The 11,892-nt window shown below is 49.9% G+C and overlaps 1 protein-coding gene across 2 annotated transcripts in view; it reads left to right on the forward strand.

The window, feature by feature from the left end:
* The window catches only part of NUDT5 (nudix hydrolase 5), a 74,078-nt gene that overhangs the window by 43,767 nt on the left and 18,419 nt on the right, over positions 1 to 11,892 (forward strand). The gene's annotated exons all lie outside the window — the stretch shown is intronic.

An 11,892-nucleotide genomic window follows, 5' to 3' on the forward strand; every position in this document is an offset into this window, starting at 1 on the left:
CTCATCAACAAGAAAAGCCTGTTGTTGGCTTAACAGTTAAGGTGGTTGGCTTAAGATCCTAGGGTCCTGAGTTCAAGCCCTTATCCTCATGTTGAATTAACACCAGGTGGGTTGACTCAGCCTGTCATCCTTCCGAGGTTGGCAAAATGAGTACCAGCTTACTGGTAACGGGGCACTGCATTAGCGGCATTGCCGCGCCACCAGAAAATGATGCGGCCAAGCAGCCACAGTCTCCATACGAATAACTAAATAAATAAATAATCAACAAGACAGCACTGTTCCCAAACTGCACGAGTGGATTTGGGCAATATTGTGCAGATGAAGAAAAAAAAATCGATTCAGACCTTCGTAGTAAATGGAAGTTAGGTTTCACATTTACTTGTCACGATGGATCCAACACATTTCAACATCTGGATTTGAAGCTTTGAAGAGCAGATAAGTGGCCATGGACTGACATGTCAGGCTTAGCAACATTGAGTTTGTGAAAGTTGATGGACACCCAAATTTGAATTTCAGAGTTATCAGAATTCCTGAAGAAAGCACATGTTCCTTTTCAGTGGACAGGTAGATCTGGGTATCATCAGCATAGCAATGAAAGCTCATAGTATTGAAATGCCATAAAAATTTGTACCAAATGCATGTAGACAAAGAAAGTAATAGAAAATTACTGGGGAGCATATGGCTAAGCGCATGTCCAGTAAGTGGTTTCCACTGTTTCAAAAATGTCAAAAAATGAAGTTTGTTCCATTGCCTTCTCACTACATTTTCCTGAAAGTGTAAGTCCAACTGAGTTCAGAACAAAAAACCGTATAGCTTAATTACATACTATGTATGTATGTGTGTATATATATATATATATATATATATATATATATATATATATATATATATATATATATATATATATATATATATACCGAAATATGATACTTTGAAGAAGGGGTACCTATTCTGATGGTTTTGCTAGTTTTTAATGAAATTACCTAATTTTTCTTTTTTGGCAAAATAAATGAAGGTCATAGTATGTAACTTATTCTAGCAACTAATCTAATAATCAAAAGACCAATTTCTGGGATTATTAAGAAATAATACAGACCTATTTTTTTATTACTGCTCTATTCAGTAACTGTCAGATGCTGAAAAGCACTAAAAGAGAGAAGATTTATCGAACAAATTCTTGGACGTAAATTTTCAATTCAATCAATTCTGGGAGTAACAAAAAGCTCTCTAAATTCTCCAAAACTGTTTTAACTGGCTTCTAAATTAATAAAATATTTTTTTCAATATCTGGAAATATATATTTTTTTAATTTTAAGAAAATTTTTTAATCAAATTCAAAAAAGTGTGACGTGCAGTCGGACAAAAATGCAAAATTACTCTAAACCAAAGCCATGCATGTTTTCAATATTTGTTTATACTATTATATCTATATCACTGTGCCCCATGTGAAAATAATCTGGTGCACAGAAGAATAAAAGCATTTTTTTTTAAAACGTGACATGCAGTTCGACATTTGGGTTGGAAAGTTCGGTCAAACCGCTGTAATTAAGTATCCACCCAGATCATCTCAATTTTTTTTACATTGATTATATTGGTAATAAGTTGAATAATTTAAGACACGTAAATGTGAGTTATTGATAAACTAGTCATTTTGTTAGGGGATTTCATAGTCCCAGGCTCAAAAAGGGCAATAAACAAATGCTGATTTTCTCAGACGGTGGATGACAACCTTTTGATTAGATGAGAAATTTCATAGAGAATGTTTTATATGTTGTATTTTTGCATGGTCTAATATATGTCATATTTTCAGGTGAAACAAGAAAAAAGGCCAATACTGGGCATGTATATTCAATAAAAATCCTGTAGATTCAGTAATGTACATCATAGACCCATGAACCTACATATTTTAAGGTCCTATGGAACACTGTCTGTGCAATGAACCAAATTTGATAATTATGGCTTACTAAGGCATGTAATAATATTGCATGCCCTAGTATGCCATAATTATCAAATTTTACCTGAAAAGTGGGTAAATTTGGTGGCCATTTTGATTTTTTTGCATTTTACCAACCTAAGAGTGTTGGGCACACATCGACTTTTTCTCTGTTGTCCCGTTGAAAAGAGTGTTTTTTATGGCCATTTTTCATGCTGATCACGAATCCGTTGAAATTTTTGACCGAGGATGATGTCTTAGTTCGATGTGTGCCCAACCCTAATATTACATGCCCTAGTAAGCCATAATTATCAAATGTTACCTGAAAAGTGGGTGAATTTGGCGGCCATTTTGAATTTTGGCATTTTACCAACCTAAGACATCATCCTATGTCAAAAAGTTCAACGGGTTCGTGATCAGCGTGAAATTTGGCCTTAAAAAAAACACTCCTTTCAAAAAAAGTATGGTTGTATGCCCAACCCTATTGGTACTGCAGGAAATATTGATGGGGGCTCTTTGGGTCGTTTGCCACTCCTAACTGACACCCAATCACAATTGAAATGTCTCACAAATATATATCTCCTTTAAGCACCTCAAGCTTTCTTTCTCATTTGGCATTGCCAATATCCATCTCTCCCTCTCCTCGGGATCTTTTGGGAAGGATATGACCTTTACATAAGACATCCCATCATAGTTTCCTCTACAACCAAAGCAGCTGCAACAACGTGGCATATTTTCACCAAAGCAGGAAACAACACAAAGATCCTGTGAGATCACCAGCTGGACAGTTTCTGAAAGAGAAACAAACAAAACATACATTAGTTAACGATGATAGAAATCAGCAAGTAGGTGCATAATGTCATGTGTTGTCATAGACTTTACAAAAGTTTTCCTCTATGAGTTAGACACAAAAACGGGCAAAAAATACCAAAATTCAGTAATTTGACCTTGAAGATGACCTCAAGTGGTGTTGAAAATGACACTATTGAACTCGCCGTCCTCACAAACCCCGATATGGATCCCGAGATCGTGTCTCTAGCCCTTCTAGAAGTCATTTTAGCCCCGGACTCAAGTTAATCCTTCAGACTCAAGTTACAAACCCCGAGATCGTGAGGTTCCATTCCTTCTCAAAAGGAGTCTATGATATATATATATATATATATATATATATATATATATATATATGTATATATATGTATATATATGTATATGTATATATATGTATATATATATATATATATATATATATATATATATGTATATATATATATATATATATATATATATATATATATATATTGTTGTGGTTACCAGATTCGCAAACCACCATTCAGGTCCCTTAGGTGAGGTATCTCGGTAAGTGCATGTGTAGTTAGGCCCAAACCCGTTGTCTAGTGGGAATACATGTCATTTATACGTGCTGCGACTCTTCAGGATAGCCGTTTTTCTTTTACTATCTTTATTTTGGACCAACCGCCATGATCACAACCACAACATCAACCACCAACCACAACGCCGCTTCACCACAACCGCCATGACCTTTACCGTCGCAACTCGCCACCATCGCATCACCGTCATCTCGCGCCACTCATGGGCACCGATGCTGGACTCGTGTAGGGCGCACGTTGAACAGCGTGTACAAAATCACGGATTTTCTGCTTCAAAAACGGATCCAAAACGACACACGCCCACTTTTTGCCGTCCAATCGGTGAGCGAGGCGGGTGGCCCCGCCCCAGGGCGATCGATATATGCAAATTTGTGGATCAAAAAGCCTTCACGCCCACTTTTTCTCGGGCCAATGGGGAGCGGGGTGAAAGGTCAAAGGGAGGGGGTCAAAGGCGAAGTTACGGGGGGGATAAAAGGACGGTGTTCGTCAGTCAAAGGAGTCGTAAAAGTCGGAGCGAAAGAGTCAGCAGAACGAGAACGAAGAGTCGGAGAGTCCAGAAGTAGTAAAGGTCGGAACGAGGCGAAGGAGTCGGAACAGAGAGTCAAGACTTCGCGGGCGGTGGAGCTGCTCGTCGTGTGCGTTGAAGTCGGAACGGAGGGGACGAGCTGTGGAGAGGCGGCGAGGGCGGACGAGGGGGTGCTCGCGTCGTGCAGGGAGCTGCACCCCTGGGAGGCCGGCAGCGCGACCTGGCCGAGGTGGAGACGCTCGTCGCGCACATAATAAAGATCCTCTATACCCCGAGCATCAGCAACCCCCTCCTGTTTCCCCCCGCGCTGAGATAGTGCGACCAAGGGGGCCCCGTTCCCACCCCCTGCCAGGCACTGTCCACGAGGCCCGCGGGTTGCGGGGCCATCGCCGCTCCGCGTCTCATCACCAGACGGGTAGGCCCGACCAGGTCTCGGCCCCAGGCCTACCTCATTCTTGAGGGTATTTCTTTTCCTTGGTTTTGGGTATGTGTTGTCGGCGCCGTCTGTGAAGTAGAATTGTATAAGTGTTGCCGTGTGCTCGGTAGTCGGTATTAGCTCTGCACTGTGTTTTCACTTTTATGTTTGCTTTTGTGTAAATGGAATTGTGTTTTCTTTTTTTGTGTGCATTTGGTGGAATTGTATTTGTGTGCTTCCGTGTGCCGAGAATAAATGTGCTTTATTGTTGAACTGTTTCCCGCTTCGCTTCGTCTTTTTCCCCATTGAACCCCCATCTTGCTTCACGTAAAGGGTTGGTAGTGGGCTGAATACGCCCGATAATTAATCGAACCGTCGAGGTCGACGATAACACCGCTCGGTTATTCTGATAGTACGGAACGGGTCGGCAAGTGGCCCGTGTCGAGTCGACCTGCGGCGGTGCGATCGCCGGTCTACCCTCCGCGTGGGTACTTAGGTAGTTCGAATTTGGCGAGCAACCCTATCCCACGCGGGGGCTGATTGGCTCGATCGCGGTGAGACCGAAAGGTCCACCCGTGACTGGTTCCCGGCGTTAGTCCGAGAGGGTCACGACTGGATTGTCCGTCCGGTGGGCGGCGTGCCGCGGTTCAAGTTACGTGGCCGTCAGCCAGGCGAGGGGCGCGAAGACCGCAACAATATATATATATATATATATATATATATATATATATATATATATATATATATATATACATTGTTGCGGATTCGCGCCCGCCGGCGTGCGAACGGCCACGTAACTCGAATCGCGGCACGTCGCCCACCGGACGGACAATCCAGTCATGACCCTCTCGGACTAACGCCGGGAACCAGTCACGGGTGGACCTTTCGGCCTCACCACGATCGTGCCAATCGGCCCCCTGCGTGGGATAGGGTTGCTCGCCAAATTCGACCTACCTAAGTACCCACACGGAGGGTAGACCGGGCGATCGCACCTCGCCGCAGGTCGACTTCGGACACGGGCCACTTTAAGCGACCCGTTCCGTACTATCGGGATAACCGAGCGGTGTTATCGTCGGCCTCGACGGTTCGATTAATTATCGGGCGTATTCAGCCCACTACCAACCCTTTACGTGAAGTAAGATGGAGATTCAATGAAAGAAAAGACGAAGCGAAACGGGAAAACAGTTCAACATAATTCACATTTATTTCGCGATGGCACACGGAAAGCACACATATACAATTACACCAAAAGCAAATGTAAAAGGAGAAGAAACACAATATTACACAAAAAGCAAATATTAAAGAAGAAGACAATGCAGAGCTATCCGACTACCGAGCACACGGCAACACTTATACAATTTTACTTCACAGACGGCGCCGACAACACATATACCCAAAGCAAAAGAAAAGGACCACCCTCAAGGATGAGGGGGGTAGGCGGGCCTGGGGCCGAGACCGCGTCGGGCCTACCCGTCTGATGATGAGACGCAAAGTGGCGGTGGCGCCCCAACTCCGCGGGCCTCGCGGACAGTGTCTGGTAGGGGGTGGGAAAGGGGCCCCCTTGTCGCACTATCTCAGCGCGGGGGGAAACAGGAGGGGGTTGTTGATGCTCGGGGGATGGAGGATATCTCCCTGTCTCAGGTCCCGCGATGAGCGTCTCCACCACGACCTCGGTCACGCTGCCGGCCTCTCCCTCCGCAGTTCCCCGAATCCGACGTGAGCACCCCCTCAACCGCCTTCGCCGCCGCCGCCTCTCCACAGCTTCGTCCGATCGCCCTCTCCGTCTCCTCTCTTGACTCGTCCCAACTCTTCACTGGCTCCGCGAACTCCCAACTGCCTCGACTGACGAACGCGGCCCCTTATATGCCCCGTGGCTTCGCCCCTTCACCTTTGACCCTTTACCTCCGACCCTTCACCTCCAACTGGCTCCCCATTGGACCGAGGAAAAGTGAGCGTGAATGCTTTTTGATCCATGAATTTGCATATAGCGACCACACTCCAACGCCCTGGAGGCGGGGCCAAATCGCCCCACGCTCACCGATAGGACGGAACAGAAGTGGGCGTGAGTCGTTTTTGATCCGTTTTCTTCGGAAAGTCTGTGATGTTTCTGAACACGCTGCTCGGTGCGCGCCCTGCACGAGTCCAGTATCGGTGCCCACAAGTGGCGCAAGAATGGTGGTGATACGATGGTGGCGAGTTGTGACGGTAAAGGTCGTGGCTGTTGTCGTGAAGCGGCGTTGTGGTTGGTGGTTGTTGTGTGATGGCTGTTGAGACGTGGTTGGTGGTGGTAGTAATGGCGGCTGGTCCAAAATAAAGATAGTAAAAGAAAAACGGCTATCTAAAAGGGTCGCAGCCCGCATGAATGACATTTATTCCCTCTAAACAACGGGTTTGAGCCTAACTACACATATACTTACAGAGATATCTCACCTAAGGGACCTGAATGGTGGTTTGTGAATTTCGTCAACCACAACACTACCCCCTCCCCTTTTTACAGACTCGTCCCGAGTCGTCAAATTTTCGTGTGCCTTCATGTGTAGTTTTCCCCTAGTACATTTTACCTACGGATCCCTGAGTGCGACATTCATGGTATTCGTGTCCCCAAAATAAATAACCTGAGGGCTGAGTAACTACCTAAACAAACTCACTCACACGGACGACTTAAATAAAATTGCCGGCGCTAAGACATACATGCCAGGGGCGCACTCATATTTACAGTACATCTTAACCTTAACTTACAAAGTTTACACTAAACCATGGCCCAGGATCAATGAACTCTGCAAAAAGAAAGCAGTTAGCAGGGAGCCAGGCTGCTCGCATGCAGTCTCTGGCTCAAACAATGCAGGTGACAGGGAACGTGGCCGGCTGCTCACACGCAGTCCAAGGCCTTCCCTTTTGAACTGAACGCAGTGAACCACAACGGTGCATGGGCTAAACAAACGTAGTCTCCGTGCCAGCTCAAGTGGCACACGCAATGAACACAACGAATGGATGGATGAATGGAAACACGGTGCACGGGCCGCCACTGCAGGCCCGTGTTGTAGCTGCCAACAGGGCAGTTCTCGCAGCTTGCAAACTGTTGCTTTCTGATCCTGGCGCACATGGCAATGAACAAGGGGGGGGGGGCAAAGCAAAAATTGACCGGGGCTGGTGAACAGGGGCAGTGGGCATGGCATGGCAAAGGCGAGCAGGCAACACAGCCTGCAGAATAAGGCCGCTGCAGGCAAACACAGCCGGCAGATGAACTGGCCGGCACAGGCCTTGAAGTACCACAGCTACAGATGATCCGGCCGGCACAGGCCTTGCAGCACAGCAGCTGCAGACGATCCAGCCGGCACAGGCCTTGCAGCACAGCAGCTGCAGATGATCCAGCCGGCACAGGCCTTGCAGCACAGCAGCTGCAGACGATCCAGCCGGCACAGGCCTTGCAGCAAAACAACAGCTGCCGATGAAGTGGGCCGGCCTTTGCCTTGCAGCAACGCAGCCAGCAGATGAAGCTGGCCAGCCTTTGCCGTTCAGTGGAGGTTGGTGGAGGGAGTGCGGTGGTGCTGGCCACTCGGAAGGCGGGCTCGGACCTACCCTACGGTCTCCCTCCCAACCTATCGCCTTTGCCTGTCATTGTCTATACCCACTCCCTTAATTTGTCAAACCCCAATTTAGCCCCAACTTATTTTTTTATTATTCTTATTATTTTTTTTTTTTTACTTCCCCACTATAAATCGTCCCCTAACCCCCTGTACTGTCCTTGTTCGGCTAACCTATCCTGTCACCTAGCCTACTCCCAACCCTTACGTTCCCTTCCCGGAGGGGAATAAGGGAGAGCTGACGTCCTGTGTCGAGGCCCAACGAAGCCTCAGGATGGCCTCCCCAGAGTTCAGCGATCTATAACACAAAGTGGGTCCAGCGGCCCACAACGAGAGCGAGGGGATGGATGGTGCGGAGGGGTACACTTCCTAATCTACCCTATCCATTTAACTGTTAAACTACCCCGGGGCTTTCAACAAGCGCCTCTCGCGTAAACTATTGGTTCTAACAACCCAGATTCCCGTCGCCTGTGTTGGTGTCCTCACAATTTCGGGCCTCGCCCCCCAATTTTCTCTCCGTGCCCTCACACGGTCTCATGGCTGGGACACGTGGCTCCCTTTGGCAGGCACGACCCTCTGCCGAATCTCCGACGATGGCACCCCCGGGCACTACACTGCCTCCGAGCCTACCAGCTCCCTAACACCGGGGAGTGCCCCCATGGCACCTCCCCTGAAACGCACACGTGGCAGGCTGGCTTCCCAGGCCCCTTTCCGAGGGTCACCCGTGCCCACAACACTGCCCACGCGGCTAATGGCGCCCCGGGCCCCCGCACCAAGCAGGCGCACCCGTGCCCACTACGCTATCCCGGCCCCCCATGGGCCCTTGGCCTACCACGGCCGACTAGCCTGGTGCCCGGGGTACCCACTCAGCGATACTCACTTTTCGCAGCCACGCTCCCAGCCCGTCAACAGGGCTCCTGCACCCCTCCAAACGGGTTTCGAGCCTACTTCCCCACCAACAACAAAACGACTTCCATATTTGTTAATTTGACTAACCCACTAACTCAGTCTACACTGACCCCGGGGTCCCTTGGGCGGAGTCACTCCTCCCCCCAATCACTCATCGCACCATGCATTCCCCATTCGCTCCACTCACACAGACCCGCTGGCCTCACTCACTCAACAAGTACTCACCTCACAACTCTTCAACACACACACACCACTGAACTCTGCCATCCTTCTAACTACCTCCCCTAACTAACTCGTGCTCCCACGTCGTCCCTTACACTATAGCACGTTCCTTTTAACACTACGTAGCTAAGCTACGTCAACTCTACACATTCACTGTCTGTCACTGTCTCCAAATAATCCCATTAATCAATTTCCCAACCTAAATCTCGCTACAATCCCTCTAACTAATCCATTCCACGGACTCCATGAGGACTTACCCCTGCCCCATGGAGTCGGTCTAACTAAGCTAACCCTTCCCCCTAACTAGTTTCCATCCTGTGCCCAGGGTAAGGGGGTCTTCCACCCCTTGCCCAGGAATCCTGTGCACCCGAAAGTGAGGCTTGCTTTTTTTTTTTTTTCTTTACATGCGCAGCACCAGCGCGGCAACTCAGAGCTCGCGCACTTTGCACCTGCCCGTGACGTCATGCAGCTGCACGTGTTCCTCGTCCCTCCTTGGACGGTACTATCCGGCAGGGATACCCCTCCTGCCGGATTCCAACCCCACGTGCAGCCATGGCCTCACCTTGCGCATAAAAAAAACACAAGCCCCACGTCTCGAGGGGTTCCCCACGCGAACACATGTGCTTTGCCCATTGGAGCTTAACACACACGATCGCGTGGAGAATCCGTCCGGTACAAATCCGTTTACCTGCCTAAGCTTTGTCCGTCCGCGGGATCGGCAAATCCACCGCTGGCGTTTCCGGACCGGGACTTCACTCTCGCTAGCGAGCACGTGGGGGCCTCGTGCGTTGCACAGCACGGACCTCGTGCTCACTGCTGGGTGAACCCGGCACGGTCCCCGAAACAACTACAGCCGCTACCCGGCTTTCTTTCTTCTGTCGCCGTCGTCGTCGCCATTCAACACACGCACTCCCGCGTGTTACGACGCTAACACTCCACACCATTAAACTCACACCGGGAGACATGGCTGCATGTTCACACATGCCCACCGACATCTCCCTTACATACCGCTCTCTCACACACACGGTCTCCCTTGCACTCGGCCGTTCACTCACGCATGCTACCTCCCTCGCACACGTGGCTCCACGCACTCGCGGCCTTTCACTCACTCGTGCCATTTCCCTCACACAAACCACACCACTCACACACGCGGGGGCACTCACCCGCGGTGCCTCATCCACACACCGTGCCTCACTCACACACGCGGGGGCACTCACCCGCGGTGCCTCACTCATACACCGTGCCTCACTCACACACGCGGGGGCACTCAACCGCGGTGTTTCATCCATACTGGCCGTTTCATCCACACACACGGCCTCTTCCACTTGCGGTGCCCCTTTTACACACGGCGTGCTGGGAAGCACGTACTCCGGCACAATCGCCACCACACCACTCACACACGGGGTCGCTTCCACACACGGGGACGCACTCACACCTTGCACCACACACACAGGGACAACCACACTGGGGATTCGTGTCTCCACAAGGGTCTCCGGGGCCTCTATACCCCCCAAGCTCTCCGTGCAACCGTTCACAGCACTCGTCCCCTCAACCTCGCAAAGCACGACCGAACTCACCTGGTCGTGACTCGCCTCAAGGGGGCATACTCCCTCCCCTCGTTCCTGGAGGAGGCCATCCAGCTGCTCGCATCGGGCCTCCACCCAGTCCACCAGCTCACCCTCATGGTCCTCCACTACCTCCGTGTGTGTGTGTGTGTGTGTGTGTGTGTGTGTGTGTGTGTGTGTGTGTGTGTGTGTGTGTGTGTGTGTGTGTGTGTGTGTGTGTGTGTGTGTGTGTGTGTGTGTGCGTCACTTACCCCGTCTTCATCGTGTAGTATTCCCTCTATCGTTCCCATCTCCCGTGTCTCTGCCAACTCAGTCACCTCTTCACCCTTTACCTCCCTTGTCTCAACTATTATTTCTGTCTCTTCCCTTGTTATCTCCCTCGTGCACGTCTCCGTCACCCCAATTAGTTTGTCCCTCTCGGTTACCGTCACTTTTTCTGTCACGACCCTCGCCCAACACGCCCCCCGAATTATTTTGTCACCCGCCTCCACCGCGGGCCCTGACAGCCGTTGCACCCCCTTCCAGCTCGTTCGCTCCCACACGTGGAGTCGCCATTTTTAGCTTCCTGGTCACTGCCTTCATGCCCGCCTGCAGGCTTCGGCCCATGTTCTGCGTCTCACCCCGCAGCTCTTTCATTTCTTTCTTCATGTTTGTTTCCATTCCGTTCATTTGCTTGTTCATTCCGTTCATTTGCTTGTTCATGCCTTTTATTTCGTTTGTGTTTGCATCCATTTTCGTTTTCAGTTCCGCATTCATTTTTGCCAGCATGGTGAATAGCTGGGCCATGTCGGGTGCGCTTGGGTGAGCCGTTTCGGCAAGGATCGGGGGGTTTTGGTGGAGAGGGGGAGGGGAGGTGTCATACACCGCGGCCGCTGCCGCACCTATTTCGGGCTCTGGGTTCAGTTGGGCGAGTTCGTTTTCCTGTACAACCAACATTTCCTGCACGGGGATTTCATCCTGGACCATGGATTCTACACATTCTACATCCATTTCTAATACCCCCGGCTCCCGCTCGCCTTGAGACGCCATCTTGCTTCTCATAAAGGGTTAATTTAGCTCGCTCGTAATTTGGAGGGAATCGGGGGTCGCTCCTCTCACCCCTGGACCGATTCCCGTGAATTTAGCTGGAGACAGGAGAGCCCGTTTTCCCGTTCTCCGATACCAGTGCCGCGAGGAGGGCGATGAGTTTGTATCGCACGACCTGACACCAGTGTTGCGGATTCGCGCCCGCCGGCGTGCGAACGGCCACGTAACTCGAATCGCGGCACGTCGCCCACCGGACGGACAATCCAGTCATGACCCTCTCGGACTAACGCCGGGAACCAGTCACGGGTGGACCTTTCGGCCTCA

This window comes from Eptatretus burgeri, chromosome 9, assembly GCF_056783735.1.
Source record: "Eptatretus burgeri isolate ZD-2024b chromosome 9, Ebu_testis_v1, whole genome shotgun sequence".
Lineage (NCBI taxonomy): Eukaryota > Metazoa > Chordata > Myxini > Myxiniformes > Myxinidae > Eptatretus > Eptatretus burgeri.